This window comes from Thermobia domestica, chromosome 14, assembly GCF_964235325.1.
Source record: "Thermobia domestica chromosome 14, izTheDome1.hap1.1, whole genome shotgun sequence".
Lineage (NCBI taxonomy): Eukaryota > Metazoa > Arthropoda > Insecta > Zygentoma > Lepismatidae > Thermobia > Thermobia domestica.
The window spans coordinates 50386988-50400899 of record NC_137467.1 but is presented as its reverse complement, the minus strand read 5'-3'; the positions used below and the strand labels follow the sequence as shown (position 1 = coordinate 50400899).

The 13912-nt window shown below is 35.0% G+C and overlaps 1 protein-coding gene and 1 long non-coding RNA gene across 2 annotated transcripts in view; one reads left to right on the top strand and one right to left on the bottom strand.

The window, feature by feature from the left end:
- LOC145669822 (uncharacterized) overlaps positions 1–13912 on the top strand; it is a 382300-nt gene that overhangs the window by 298240 nt on the left and 70148 nt on the right. The window lies entirely within an intron of this gene.
- LOC145669666 (uncharacterized) lies at positions 5139–8567 on the bottom strand. Its single transcript, XR_014128224.1, has 2 exons — positions 8288–8567; positions 5139–5375 (listed from the first exon to the last, which is right to left on the bottom strand). It is a non-coding gene; the product is annotated as an uncharacterized LOC145669666 (long non-coding RNA).

Below are 13912 nucleotides of genomic sequence, written 5' to 3'. Positions count from 1 at the left end.
GAAACAATGTTCCGGGGGTGGGGCACATTTCGTATTCCAGGTGGCACTGCTGGTACTATTCTATTTATTAGGTCTATTATATTATAGACATATTATTATTTTTCTTGTCCGAGGGACACTCTCAGAGCTCCGGGGGTCAGTGACCCCCAAAAACATGTTTGGAAGAAACACTACGCCTATCAAGCATGACTTAAAATTTACATTTGGCAAATCCATATAACCTACCCAAAAAGAAGCTTTAAGGCTATGCCTATCAAGAAAATTAAATCAAAACTAAGACCTATCGTAGACGTGCTTGATTCATGCGCGCCGTCTACGTGGGTGTTCCGGAGTTCCAGCATTCACACAAATAATCTTGTCGGTGCGGCGCACCTACAAGCTTTTAATTTTATAGAAACAAAATAAAATAAATACTTCTCACTTCCCATTATCAAAACATAAGCAATTAAAACATTGAGATGAAAGTTAAAATTTCTAACTTCTAAAATATAATTGTTTCTTTCAAATGTGTTCGTGCAAAGGCAACCAAGTAACACACTCCCCCTCCCTTGCCTATCTCTGGCCTGGTCAAAGGCGAATCCCCACAACAACAATAATAATAATAATAATAATAATAATAATAATAATAATAATAATAATAATAATAATAATAATAATAATAATAATAATAATAATAATAATAATAATAAATACAATGGAACTGTATTGTCAATAGAATTGAGCACAGCTCTTTATGATAGTCTTCATAAAAGATTTTATCTAAAAGGAAATCAATCAAAAAATATCGATAATCGCCTGAAAACTTATAATATGTCTCGCCATTGATATGCACCGACATAAATTTTGGAAAGCCGGCGCTCTTGGCTTGATTATCAGTATATAGGCCTACAAGTCGCAGAATTGAGCAATAGTATATAAGTTTGGGCTGTAACTAGGGAATTGCTAGGGGGACTGAACCCTGCTTTCGATCAGTCTTAGTACCCTCCGGAACTATCAGTTCTTTGATGGTATATGTATTCATATAGGAGAGAATGGGGGAATGGCGGTCACCTAAGCAAAAATCGTTATAATCTAGCTCGTAAAGCACGAAAAGTTTCCGCGATAAGTCGATTATATAAATAATTCTGTCTAGTTTATTGTGGCCAATTTTAAAATACATCTTTTATTTCAAGCCAAGCTAAAAACGAAAATATGAACATACTCAATTGACCGTTATTTCCTACACCGTTGGGTAATGGCAGTCAGGGATAGCTCCATGCTTTACATATGGAAAAGAAAACATCAACACCATTAAGATTTCAAATGTATCCATTAACTTTAGAATAGTTGGGTATCAACAGGGAAAGATAATAATACTGTTTGCCGAGTTATTGGGCATAATCTAATGAAACGCAGAATCATCTAGCTTGAAGATTGATGTTGGCAAAGATTAGATATTATATTTGATTAGAACCTTAATCTTCTTTATATGACATAAATTTAAAGGCTATGAAGATGGTATTTGGCGTGATGATCAATCTATATCTTTTAACTGTCACTTTCTCTTTTTTTCAATAAAACCAGTGTTTGAGATTTTTCAGTTACAAATTTGACACTAAGATACAAAACTACTTCTTGTTTCGTTAATACAATGCTCAACTTGATGCAGTGGAACTTTCACTTTGTGGCAAAACCTGGCAACCAGTGCCGGATTTACGTATAAGCTAAACAAGCTATAGCTTAGGGCCCCACTTGCTTGGGGGCTCCAATTATTTTTAAATAAGAAACTGACTGTAATGTAATTTAAAAATAACAAGAAAAGGTACATAAGATAAAACGCACATACGACAATGATATTTTGTATTGTTATATACTAAGCTTTTATGAAGCAAGTAATAAAGCTCTATTTCCCAGCTCCACTTGTAATGAGGTCCCTGCTTATAATGGAGCTTCCGTTTTCCACCCCTGCTTATAATGGACCCTTGGTTCCATTTAGATATCCATTATAAGAAAAAGAAAACTTGACGTATAAAGGGCCCCTAAAGCTTGACACAAAAGGGCCCCCTTCAATAACTTAGGGCAGGCCCGTATCCACGGGGAGCAAGGGGAGCGGCCCCCCCTAAACTTTGGCTGGCCCCCATAAGATTTCACGGTGGGCTTGCAAATGAACTATAATATGGTGATGAAGTATAATATGATTGGGTCAGCCCCCTAACTTCTACCCGGCCCCCCAAAATTTTTCGGCTGTCTACGGGCCTGGCCTAGGGCCCCATCAAATCTAAATTCAGCACTAATGGCAACCACCATAAAGGCCCGGGAAACTTTCGTAGCAAGTGCGAATCCAATTTGTTCGGTGGGGGGCGCGGTGGCTCAGTGGTAGAGCATTCACCTCTGGTGCTTGGGGTCCCGGGTTCGATCCCAGCCCCCGCCAAGTGAACTTTGTGGTGGACAAACACCGTGCTCGTGGGTTTTCTCGGGGTTCTCCCGTTTCCTCCCACTTTCTTCATTCCACCATTTCACTCATCTCTCATCATCACCGTCTCCTTTAGCCTAACCGGCATAACCGTGGGACGTAAAACTCAAAGATTTCATTTAATTTCATTTCCAATTTGTTCGGTGTTTGGCACAATAGTACATGGCTCGAACAAGTGGAAGTTGGCAAATAGATCCAGACAAATAGAAAACTCAGGGACACAATGTTGTACACCACAAATATATATATAGCCGGGATCGAACCAGAGGCACTTCCCATTAGATGTAAGCGCTCTTAACTCATCCGCCATGTTTCCAGTATCTAAGAAGTATATATATATTTTGAACTTATCAATTCTTGCTAGTAGAAAATAGAAGCACACCGGGGATATGAAGTTCAATTTGCAACTTAGCTTCAATGTTTTCCTTAATTTCAACACCTGAAAAAAGAATATTTCCCTTATTTGTTAAATTTTGCCAAAATGCTACCAAATGAAATTTCCTACAATTTTTGAACACTGCAGCAAATCTGTTCTTACACTTTTAGCTTCTCTCCAATTAATGTAATGAACTGCCAAATCGTGTGCACTTTTGTGTTTTCTGATAGGTTTGATGTAACATTCAAAATTGGAAAATACAGTATTCGCCTGACTAATTAAAGGTTACATAATTAATGCTTTCCCTAGCTTCGTGAAGTGTATGGTGCAAAGGTAATGAGTAGAGACCGGATGTTAGGCAAAATGCCTTTTCTTTAATATGAAAGATATGATCAAAAATAACGTTTTAAAGTTTATATGGGTGGTTATAGTTTCAATTTAAGCCAATTTTATTTTGCCTATTTTGCCTATTTTTACCTTTACTGCCTAAATAATTGCTTTAGAGCCTAATGTTGCTTATTATATGCATTTTCTTCAAAATAAGCCTTCATTGGGAAAATATATAATTTATATAACATAAATAATACACACATATATACGTATATTAGGTGTTTGTAATCACAAGCACATATACAACATATATATAAAGGATCAACTTCAAAGATGGGTACATACTTCGGTAGGTAATTAGTGATATCAAAAGAAGACAAAAAGTCCTTGTGTATTTTGTCGAATTCCATGTCGTGTACGAGTGAGGACAGCGGTGCCAACTGGGAATCGAAAATCGAATCTTGACAATTGGAACGGAACAGAAAGATGTGCACATACCTCGAGAGGTGATTCGTGACATGAAAAGAAGGCAAGAAGTCCTCTTGAATGTCACGAATCACCTCCCGAAGTATGTGCACAATTTTATGTCTCGTTCCGATTGTCAGGATTCGATTTTCAATTCCAAGTGCCCCCCCCCTCTGTCACTCGTACACGACGGGGAATTCGACAACATGCAAGATGACCTTTTGTCTTCTTTTGATGTCACGAATCACCCCCGAAGTATGTGCACATCTTTCAGGTTCACTCAATATATATGGAATGCATAACAAGCTTCGTTTTTATATATACAATAAAAGAAGATGTTAACAAACAAGTATGTTTCTATATTATTTGAAGATTATCTATGACTTCAATCTATTTTTTAATTTTATTGAGTATTTATCTTCATTATTTTGAGTTACATTTTAGTGCCTATTTTGCTGCCTATTTTTTAAAAATTTTAGCGCCTATTTGCCTGTCTATTTTTCAGGTTTTTAGCGCCTAAACATCCGGTCTCTAGCAATGAGTGTTTCAATGTCATGCAGATGAGCGCAAGAGTATAACGAAATAAGGCACAATGTGCACGATGAGGAGCGCCTACAAACTTTGTCTGTAAAACATTTCCCTATCTTTCGAATTATCCAGACCTGGCCCCGTTTATTGTTTATCCTCGTTTTTGCTCCTGTGACGTATCCGTAATATCGAAAGCTTCGGGTATGACAGTGTACTCGAAGCTGTTAGCATTAGGTTATCATCACAAGCGATATAGTTTTTCGATATGGGAATACAAAATTGTCTCTCATTATATTTAGCGTTTCAACAGGAATGGCAAGATATGTTAAAGTCAAAATTTGTGCTTCAGTCCACTTCAGTGTATTTCTTCCCAATTTGATTTAACATTTTTCTTTTAATTGACTAACTGAATGACCCTTTAAAATGGATATCCATGCGATATTTTATTTACATCTTGTTGGTATTAATAAATATTTATCAGGCACCCAACAAAGTTACCTCTTTCAGTGTTTAACAATTCAGATACAAAATCTGTCCACAAAGAAACCGAACTTTCAATAATTACGATTAACAAAACTGTCCTTAACTTTCTACTGTCTAGCGCCGCGTACTGGAATTTTGTGCAATCATATTAATGGCAGTTTCATCAACCTACCTCACGTCATTTCGATATTATTTTATACTTTGTTAATAACTTTATAAATGTTGCAGAACATGTACGAGAATGAATGTATGAGCCGAATGTAGTGTTGTAAATGTAATTACTGTTCAAAAGCAAGAACAACATCAATTGAAGATGAAGCTAAACCTTGACGTTGTAACGGATGAACGATACACATATAATCTTTAAATAGCCCTCACTACCCACAGTCCTGCGAGAACGGACGTCACCCCACTTTCCCCTTTAGAATACAAGAATTTTAAAAGGAGAGAGAAAGGAGAATTCCACTCCCCCACGGCTGAGAATAATGACGACTTGGGTGGGTTACATAATATCCGAGGGTCGGTCAAAAAAAAATTCCTAACCATAACAAATCCCAAGTTGAATAATAAAATAATTTCAATACATTACCAAATCTTCCATAAATATTCAAATGCTAACGCCTTCTTTACAAACTTCTACAGTAAATTTTCCAATTCCTTACATAACATACACAAATGATGATGATGAGGTATTTACAAAATGAAAAGGGTTGACCTCTCACTTTCTCGGACGAGGCATTCCTGCAGGAATAAAAAAAAATATACAACACACAAAATTTTGTTCGAACAAACATCCAAAATATATATATATATATATATATATATATATATATATATATATATACAATATTAATAATTTACTTAACCTCAATTCTCACATCAAATCATTTTTTTTTCTGTGTTACCTTATGGGTTAGGTTGATTAACTTATCTCGGTGGAAAATATTTCTTACAAAAACGAACATGGCGTTTTATATGTACATATGGTCTTTCAATATTTTCTAGCCAAACTGTATTTGGTGTAGGTTTAGAAATAAGGCGGTATGGGCCTTCCCACTGAGGGGCGATCTTTGGATTGAAATGTTTCTCTGCTGAAATTTTCACGAACCTTTTAACCAATACTAAATCATCAATATTTAAATTAACAGGACTATGTTTTTGAGTATAAACTTTCGCACTATGTTTCCAAGCGCGTTCAATATTATTATTTATATTAACTAATTTTTGCTCTTTATCCTGGTCATCGTCTAAAAGATCTAAATCCATCAACCATTTAACATCTAATGGATGGTAAAATTTCCGTCCCATATAAAGTTCACATGGACTAGTCCCAGTAGTTTCATTCATACTTATGTTAATAGTAAAAGCAATTTTAGATAGTAATTGGGCCCAATTCTGTTGAGACTTATCAACATAAATACGAATTAAATTTTTAACCGATCTCACCGTACGTTCGGCTCTGTTCGATTGTGGGTTATATGGGGAGAATTTTACACTCTGTATACCATAGCTATACAAGAATTTCAAGAAGTAATCACTCACGAAATAAGAAGCGCCATCACTTAGGACTTTACCAGGAAAGCCGTATCGAAGAAATAATTCCTGTAACTTATTGCAGATGATTTTTGAGGTTAGTCGTCTTAAAGGTTCTAAAAAGACAAAACGACTATAGGCGTCAGTGACAATTAAAATATATTCAAATCCAGAACTACTAGGCAATTTCCCCGCAATATCAATAAACCAAGTATAATTTGGGTGCATTACCTTTTTTGTAAAATATTGACCCATAGGTTTTCGATTGGAATCTTTACAGGTTTGGCACAAATGACAAGATTGTATAAAATTCTTAATGTCAGAATATAAAGTAGGCCAGGTATACTTTTCAGCGACCTTAGCAATGGTTTTTCGATATCCCATATGCCCACCATGAATTATTGGACAATGAGAATACTCAATAATCGACTGAATTAAAGAATTAGGTATTACAATTCTAAATCCATTATTCCCTTTACCTTTTGTCTTTTTAAACAAGATCTTATTTCTTAATACATACGGAGGAACTTCTTCCTTTTGCTCTAACCTATTGATAATCTCTCTTAATTCAGGATCCTTCCTCTGGTGATCTGTAAGAGGCACATTAAACACAGGATTTTGCCAAAAATTAATGAAAGACAAATTTACTGTTTTATTATGATCTTTTACGACTTCTGTTGTATTATCGTCTTTTGTATAGAATTCTAGATGGTTTCCAACCCTTGAAAGGAAATCGGCTATACTATTTATTTTTGATCTTACATGGACTATACGAAATTTAAACCTCGAGATTTTCTCTAACATAGTTCCATATCTCCTTTGTCTTTTATGGTTATTAAGTAACCAAGTTAAACTCTTACTATCAGTATATACTACAAAGGGATTTGCCAAGTAATACTCAAATTTTTCCAAAGATAAAGAAAGAGCCTTAAGTTCTAATTCGTATATATTTTTACTCCAATCAGATTGTGGAATTGCCCGACTAAACATTGATACAGGTCTAAGATTCCTTTCCGAATCATATTGGCTGAGAACCCCAGAAAAATGACGCAAAGAGCTATCACAATGTATTACGAAGTTGGAATTCATATCTGGGACTTTCAAAATGACCTGACTACAAAAGGCATCTTTTAATTTTTGTAGGGCTTCATCATGAACTTTAGTCCATTTAAAAGGCTTTTTTACAGATCTTAATTCTTGAAGGGGAGCAATTAACTCTGAATACCCATAAATAAATTTTGAATAGAACGAGAAAAATGAACATATTCTGTTCACTCCTTTTCTATTCTTTGGTTTTGGTATCTCCTGGATAGCTTTAATTCTCTCAGGGTCTATTGACATGTTGCCATTTTCAAAACGAAACCCTAAATATTTAATACTAGTTTGAAATAGACAGGACTTCTTTTCTGATATAGTAATTCCCCAATTTCTTAGTCGAGATAATACCTCCTCTAATAGAGCTTTATGACTCTCAATATCTTTGTTAAATAAAATTATGTCATCAAAATATATCTCTAAATTCTTACCAATTAACCCTTCAAAGACTTTTGACATCAAATTACTTAAAACAAAAGGTGATAACACTAATCCCATTGGTACCGATTTATATCGATAGATTTTAATTTTTGTCACAAAAGCAGTAATATTTCTACTCTCTTCAGCCAGAGGAATTTGATGAAAACAGGATTTACAATCAAGTTTTGAAAAGATATTATTGTCCGAAATACTAGATATTACATTCTCCATGTTAGGAGAAGGATAGCTGTTTACCATCACCTTTTTGTTCACCTCTCCGTATGAAATTACAAGCCGCCTGCTTCCGTCTGAATTTGTTACTAGAAAGCAGGGTGATGTGTAGGGAGAATAATCTACTTCCTCTATAATATCGTCTTTTAAAAGCTGGGCAATAAAAGAATCTAATTCCTTTTGCTTATGCGTTGGAAGCTGATAAGGTTGCAATCGAATGGGAGTTTTATCGGTAAGTTCAATTTTGTAAGTGAAATTTTTTACTCTACCAATTTTGTTTCCAATAACATCAGAATATGAAGTTAACAAGTTATTAACATATTCCTGTAAATTAGAATCACATAGTAATAATTGATCAGGAACCGTATAATTACCTTGAGATTCCTCCGGTTTAGTCTCCGGTGGATGCAATATGGACTGATCAAAAACGAATTCCACTCCTGGGTCAAACGTGGTATTAACTCCGCTGTCTCTGGTTACTGATGTCGATGGAGTCAAAATCTGATGAGAATTACCAAAAGATCTAGGTTGAGGTGTAGCTTTCGGACAACCAAGGTCGCATGGCGGCTGCTTTCCACTCACCCCATTCCTAGAAGTATATGCAGAAGCGAGAGAAGTCTGGGCACACAAAAGTTCATCAGCTCGGATCATAGGAACCACTTCCGAGCTTTTATATTATATAAATTACCAGCAATGTCTATTATGGCGTCGTATTTTGTATGAAAGTCATTTCCAAGCAGAAGATCAAACTCATTAGAGTCCACAATGAAGAAAATTTCACTAAATTGATGTCTTCCAATTTTAAAATATAGTCTTACTCTCATATCCACTGTAACTTGTACATTTCCTAAGCCAATCGTCTGAACGTTCACCTTTTCTATTTTTATTCTACACCTTTTTCTAAGTTCATCATAAAGATGTCGAGCCAAATAAGAGTTCGTACTCCCAGTATCAATTAAGCACTTAAAACGCATACCCGTAATGTAAACAGGAATCGCTAATAAATTTTCCAATTTACTACCATTTTGATTTACATCTGAGTTATTTTGAGTTAAGTACTGAGATTCTAAATTAGGGTTATGAGAAAATTCCGCCTTATCAAGATTTTTATAGTTAGATGGTAAAGAATACATAGCTGGAGAAACTAAAGTTTTATGTAAATTTCTTGGTTCACGAGATTGCAACACTACTTGCTGTTTTGTGTTCTTCGCTCCGATAAAGGAAGATGATTTACGGGGTGGTACCAAGTCCCGTACGCTACTACCTTGATTACGTAATCGATAATAATCTTTCCTATATCTATGCAAGGCGTCATAGTGTTCTGCAGCTAAATACAATTGATTTAAATCGATAGGCATACCTCTTTCAGCTAGAAATTGATGGGCAGAAGGCGTTACCATATTAGTGATTAAACTACAAATGGTGGCTTCATCAAAGGACATATCAAGTACGTGAATAATCGATAATTTATTATCTACGAACTCATATAATGATTGCTCCTCCCGCATGGGAACGTAGAAAAATAGTCGCATGAATTGTGTTCTACCAATAGTGGAAATAAATCGCACCACTAAATGTCTACAAACTGTTTGCCAAGGGGAAGCGTCCCCAATGAACGATTGTATAACTTCTTGCATTTCTCCTTTTGTACGAGAAAGACAAGCTACCAACACAAGATCTAAAGGCAAACCCTTTCCTCTGACAATACTATCAAGTTTTAGTAAAAACTGAAATGTAGACTCAGTATTGGTACCATCTATTATAGGTAGACTATTAATATCATGCAACAAAGATTTATAGATTCCTTCCGAAGCAAATTTCTCAAAATTTAAATTTAATGAAGCTGCCATATTAAATGGTCGGTCTCTATATTTATTTTGAAAGCTCTGACTCCCTCCTTCTCTTAAATTAGGCGAGGAATTCGCAAACCGTGTACTGTGTCCCACATTACTTTGTGGATCCACGTTATAATTTTGATCCTGAAATGGTCTACTTTGACCACCTAGTAAAGGTTCGTGAGGATTCACTTGAATATGGGCTGAAGGCCTTAAATGATCAAACATAGGATTACTAATTCATAAGAATATCCAAGAAATTCATCCCCACTAGAACTTGAAGAATCCGAAAATCTAGACTTTACATGCGTCTCCTTTGACTGTGCCATCCTTACAAGCACACCACAAAATATTAAGCTCAAAGAAACCAAAAGGATAATTACTATTAATTTTACAACCTTATCAATAATTATCTGCTTATTACACAATGACCTACTAAACCATAAATTTTGTATCCGACCCCGGCAACACTGTATTAAGTATTTTACGTTAACATTCATATACAACATTTATATTACTCAACAAGAAAGGCATAATATAATGAAAATATGTTATTTAATTTAGAGGTTAATTTCACCAAAGAAATACACATAAATTTTAGAATATAAAGGGGAACACTTTTGCTGGACCTCCCCGAACCGGACCTCGAAGCCAGCATAAATTTGCCTTTCCAGGGCAGTGTATAAAATTTATTTTTATTTAAAAATTATATATGTAACGGATGAACGATACACATATAATCTTTAAATAGCCCTCACTACCCACAGTCCTGCGAGAACGGACGTCACCCCACTTCCCCCTTTAGAATACAAGAATTTTAAAAGGAGAGAGAAAGGAGAATTCCACTCCCCCACGGCTGAGAATAATGACGACGTGAAGAGTGAGGTTCAATACTGGAAAAGGCTTATACTGTATGCAAAAAATATCACTATTAAGATAATCAGGAAAAACTTCTAGAACTACTTGTAAATGTAAAAAAGTTTTCTAACAAAATGGAAAATTTTATTATAACAAATCCGAAACGTGTTATATAAATAGTAATATAGAAAACATTCAACAATTTTAACAAGTAATAATATCATTAATCGAAATCGCCGTTAGCAAGTAACATTTTTCCCAAAAGGATTTTTTTTTTCCAAGTGACAAAATTTTCTGAAGTATTATTATAACCAATCGTAAATCCAAAATATAGAATTTAGAAACCTATATATCAATATAATCAAAAATGTATGGAACTCGAAGTTACTGCAAAGTGGCTTTCTTTGGAATGAAAATGTGGGAGGAAATGGTTTCTTAAATATGGGTCAAAATGCATGAATTACGAGCAATAGCTCAACTGTAATTCTATAAAATCCTTTCTTTTTTCTTTCCTTTTTCAAAGCGGACCTAAGACATAAATCATTCATTTGAAGTCTCCACTAGCCTTAATATTTTCCGTAATTTCAATATATTAAACTTCCTGACTAGCGACTTTACTTTAGTTTTAACAAGGAAAACAAGAATCAACATGTTTTTAACTCAAGGCATAATTCTGCCTACACAAAACCAGTAACATGAACTATTCAATTAACTATTTTTACTTTCTTACTTTTCCTTTCGCAATATTTTTAGAAATATGTGCTTCCAAAATATATTGAATAATAATAATGCTTCTAAATAATAACCATAGTCAGGAATTGTTATAGATTTCAAAAGAAATTAACTAAACCATACGATTATACGGAAAGAATATTAATTTCTAACGACCCATTTTTTTTTCCTTCAGAGGACCTATCACTCTTACCTCATTTTATACCCTGCGAAGCGCTTCAGTCTTAAAGCCAGAACCTCGGCTGCAACGTGACGTCATCCCGATCGACGACTCACGCAATCTAACCGAAGGTTAAGCAGTGCTTCCAACTCCAAGAGAAATAACCGACTTAACAGTAAACTGGAGTTTCATCTCACAAAATTTTCCTTTTACAAAATTTCATTTTATTATGAAACTTGGGTGGGTTACAACGTCCATCAATATTATGTGATGATCAGTGGCGTATTTACGATTTTGTTTCGGAGGGGGCTTTGCTAACTTTTGGGGGGGGCTTTGCCTGAAAATGTGAAAATTCAGCAAGATATTTCATATACTTTACTATAGTAAGTAAGATTTGTGATTTAAGCCCAGAAGCCCCCTCCTAAATACGCCACTGGTGATGATATTCACGTTCACAAAGTGTGCGATACTGTATAGAAAGATCGTCATTTGATCTTCCACAAAATAACTGACTTCAGGAAGTAGAAAACAGTAAATCGTCGTGTCACGTGACCTGAGTTTTAAAATTGAACATACTTTGAGTAGCTGGTAAATTTGTTCCACGATTGCTAACAAATGAACACAAAGAAACACATACAGAAGCCTGCGACGATCTTTCGATTCGTGCAAGCGAAGATGATAACTTCTTAAGTAAAATTACAACATATGCCGAGGCTTGGATCTGCAGCTATGACGTTAAAACAAAGGCACAGTCGATTCAATGAGTAGAATAATCTTCACCTAGACCCTAAAAAACACGTCAAAGTCTCTCTAATATTAGAATCATATTTATTGTTAAATACAATAATATTTTTGTGACGGTATTCATTATGAATACATCCCACGTGGTCAAACTATCAACGAAAATTTTATTTAGAGATAGTGAGGTATTTGATGGAGGCTGTGAGCAAACACAGACCAGAAGTGTCGTAAAATGGAACGTGCATGCTACACCATAACAATACTCTTAGTCTTGCTCATTAGGAAGTTTTTGCAAAAAGTAACACGACTGATATGTCCCAACCACGTCACTCGCCTGATTTAGCACCTGCAGATTTCTGTATATTCTCCAAATTGCAAACCACTCTTAAAAGGCCCTCGTTTCCAATCCGTGGAAGAGATAACAAAAAATCCGTACTGAGGACCTTCAGCTATTCCAAAAAATTACGTTCCAGGATGCGTTTCAGCAGTGGCAGATGCGCTAGGAACAATGTATTAATATTGAAGGAAACAATTTTGAAGGAGGTAAATCTGAATAACTTCTACAAGCGTGAATAATGTTTATTTCGTTAATTATCACTATGTTGCTGTACTAACTAGCTACTCAAAGAATTGTGATTAGCTAACTAAAGTATCGGAAATGCTTCCAACAACAGTTCATACCGTTATTCTAGAAACAAACATATAATAGGTCTACATTCAACACAAAAAGACCCACAATTACACAAGCCAGCAAATACAAAAACTCTAAAAGCTTACTTTTACTTACCTTACATTGCTTTACGACCGAAAATCCAGTACTTTTCAACTACGTAACAAATAAACGTATTTTCTACAACGAAAATTGTCTATCATTTTTCTATTCTAGTCTATGAACACCTGTAAAAGTATATTTATGTCGCGGATATAAATTCCTACCAATAACCAATGTTTTAAAATTGTACCAAAGTTAGTTGTATTAAAATGTATAAAATGTTTCAATAGTTAGAGTACAATCAGCAACCAAGATGGCATGAAAATAAGTTCGACATTGCCTGTATCAAATTGGTATGTTTAAAGACTTGAAATGTTATAAAAAGAAAATTAAGACTGACGCCGAATATGTTTAAAGACTTGAAATGTTATAAAAAGAAAATTAAGACTGACGCCGAATTAAGACTGACGCCGATTTAAAAAACATAGTGTCAAAATTTATAACAAAACACAAAGGATCTAAAATAAAAATATTTTATAATACAAAATTCGTATTAAAGGTGAGTAATGAACTCTGCTACTCAGAGATTCGCTATTCTACCAGAATTTTTCTTTTTCTTTCTAACCTTTTACCAGGCCGGTAGCTAGCCCAAAAATGTACGGGGGTCCGGTAGAACTTAGTCAGGGGTGGGCAATCCAACCATATTATAGTTCATTTGAAAGCCTATCGTGAAAATTTTAGGGGGGTAGCAAAAATTTAGAGGAGGCTGGCCCCCCTAGATCCCCGTGGGTACGGGCATGCCTTTAACAAGGTTTAAGATGACAGCTGCAGAATGTACGTCCCAGTCAATATATAACTAGAAATGATTAAGTTCCAAAGTTGGTCGTACGTTTCTAGCAAAATTTTGAAAATTTACCGGGAAGAAATCGATAATTTGTTCGTTTGTGTGTTTGATAATAAG